Consider the following 2,500-nt stretch of genomic DNA (forward strand, 5'->3'; position numbering starts at 1 on the left):
CTAGGCCATGATACAGGCCCGGGAGAAGGACCTCACGAAGTGCAAAGAGCCGCTGCTGCGGCTTCAGCGGCGCCCGCGTGATGATCGACAGCTGCTCCTCGATGTGGTGCCTCGGATGGAAGAGACACCGCCCAGAGGAGGAGAACTGCAGTCCCAGGTAGCGGAAGGTCTCACCCACTCCCAACGCCGGCATGGTGGTTTCGCCGGCCGTGAAGGTGACGCTCGCATCCACTTTCACTTTCTTCTCGCGGCCGGACGCCACGAGTGCGAGGGTGAGACACTTCCGCGGGTTAACACGCAGCCCCAGCTGGTCGAGGGCTGCTACTGCTGCGTTGATAAGGGACTGCAGGCCCCCCCTCGTGGAGGCGAAGAGCAGGATGTCATCCGCGAAGGCCGCCGCGTTCGTCTGGCGGCCCAACACCTTGACACCTACGTGTGAGGGCAGCTGATCTAGAACATAATCAACAGCGAAATTGAACAGGAGAGGGGACAGAGGATCTCCTTGCCGAACACCTCTTGCTGGCCGCACGGCCGGGGACTCGTCGCCACCCCCCGCAATTACCGTCGTGCTGTCCGCATAGCAGCCCTCGACGTAGTCAATGAATTCGTCCGGCAGACCATGGGCTTTAAGCACAGGACGCAAAGCCGCATGGTCCAACGAATCGAACGCCTTGGACACATCGAGGGATGCCATGAACACAGAACGACAGCGGCGGACGGCGCCGACGAGTATCCGGTCGAGTAGGAAAGTGTTCTCCAGCATCCCATCCCTTGGGATGAAAGCCCGCTGACGTTCGTCCACAGCACACATCTGCATAAGGCGAGTCGCCAGAACCTTATGGAAGGTTCGGGCTAGCACCGAGCAGACGGTGATGGGCCGAAAGTCAGCGGGGGATGCTGGGGCGGCTGTCTTAGGCAGCAAAGAGGTCCTGGCTCGGAGGAGGGAAGGGGGGAGCTTGCGGGTAAGCAGGAAAAGGTTTAGGAGTTTGGTGGTGACCTCCGCTGGAAGGCGGCGCAGCTGCACCGGCGAGAGGCCGTCAGGGCCGGCAACGGAGCCTCTGGGCGGCAGGGCGGCCGCAACCTCTTCTGCAGTGATCGGCCTCCATAGGCGCTCAAAGTCAACAGACTCCGAGCGCGGGAGAAGCCGGTCGGGAATGGAGCCAGCGTTGGAAGGTGGCTCTGTCGTGAAGAGGCTGCGCCAGAAGTCCACCAGCCCAGGGATGTTCGACGGCGGCTGGAGCAGGGTGCCATCCAGGAGACCACGCACGCAGCGCGCGCGATTCTTCCTGAAGGCATCCTGACATCTGGCATATTCCCACCGGCGGCGCTTCCGCTTGGAGAGCGGAGGGCCACCACCAGACCGCTGCTTGGATGGCGGGCGCAACGTCTTGCTCTTCCTTGCTCCTGCTTCCTCAGAGCCGACAGCACGGAGGGCCTCAGGCAGCCCAGCCGCGACCACTGCCAACGGCGTACCCGGCCCCAAACACGCAAGGTCGTCCAGGGCCGAGAAGCGCGCGGCCGACCGCGGCAGGCCGGCGAGGTGCCTCCATATAGCTTCGTCGACTACAGATGTTTGTGGCGGGCGCTCAAGCTCCGGCGGAGAGGGTGGCCCCTCCGGCAGCGACTCCGGGACGGGTGAATGGCGCAGACCATGCTGCGTCTGTTGTTCCCGCCTCAGCTCCTCTACGTATTCCCGCACCATCGTCCTGTGTGCCACCGTCCTCCTCCTGCACTTGATGGCATCCAGGGTACGGTGCGGAAACAGGGGTAGAAGCTCCTGGTTTGCAAAGAGGACTCTGGAGTCACTGGCACAGAGAAGCCTAGCCTCCGCCAGGGCGAGCTCCCGCATTTCTTCTTCCGCCCACCGAGCTCTCTTCCTATCGGTTATAATCTCCGCATTTGCCGCTTCCGGATGGGCGCGGCGGCGGTGTTGTCCGAGCCCGATCTTGCTGCGGAAGGCACGGCTGCAAATGCTGCAGTGGAACCATGGCTCCACGGCCTGCTCTACTTCAGGGAGGGTTGGCAGGCTAGCAGTCGGGACTGTTGGGCCGGGTCCTTCAGCGGAAGGCCCGGTACCCGTGTTTTCTTCTCTTGTTGTCCCAACATTAAGGGTTTTGCGATGGAGGGCTGGTAACCCCCCAAAGCCCCAAGTGCGGACTTCCACTCTGCTTACCAGTCCTATCAAGGACTGGCGTATCGGCGGGCCCACGGGAAGGGGGGAAGCCGCAGGCAAGGAGAGGCTAAGAGGGCATGGCCCATGTATTGCGCTTCACTTGCCCAGTAACTATGAGAGTCATAGTTACTCCCGCCGTTTACCCGCGCTTGCTTGAATTTCTTCACGTTGACATTCAGAGCACTGGGCAGAAATCACATTGCGTCAACACCCGCTAGGGCCATCGCAATGCTTTGTTTTAATTAGACAGTCGGATTCCCCCAGTCCGTGCCAGTTCTGAGTTGATCGTTGAATGGCGGCCGAAGAGAATCCGCGCACCCGCGCGCC

General features: G+C 61.9%; 1 pseudogene; it reads right to left on the bottom strand.

The window, feature by feature from the left end:
* Positions 1-2,500, bottom strand: part of LOC124728970 — a 7,809-nt pseudogene that overhangs the window by 2,642 nt on the left and 2,667 nt on the right.

This window comes from Schistocerca piceifrons, unplaced genomic scaffold, assembly GCF_021461385.2.
Source record: "Schistocerca piceifrons isolate TAMUIC-IGC-003096 unplaced genomic scaffold, iqSchPice1.1 HiC_scaffold_1183, whole genome shotgun sequence".
NCBI lineage: Eukaryota > Metazoa > Arthropoda > Insecta > Orthoptera > Acrididae > Schistocerca > Schistocerca piceifrons.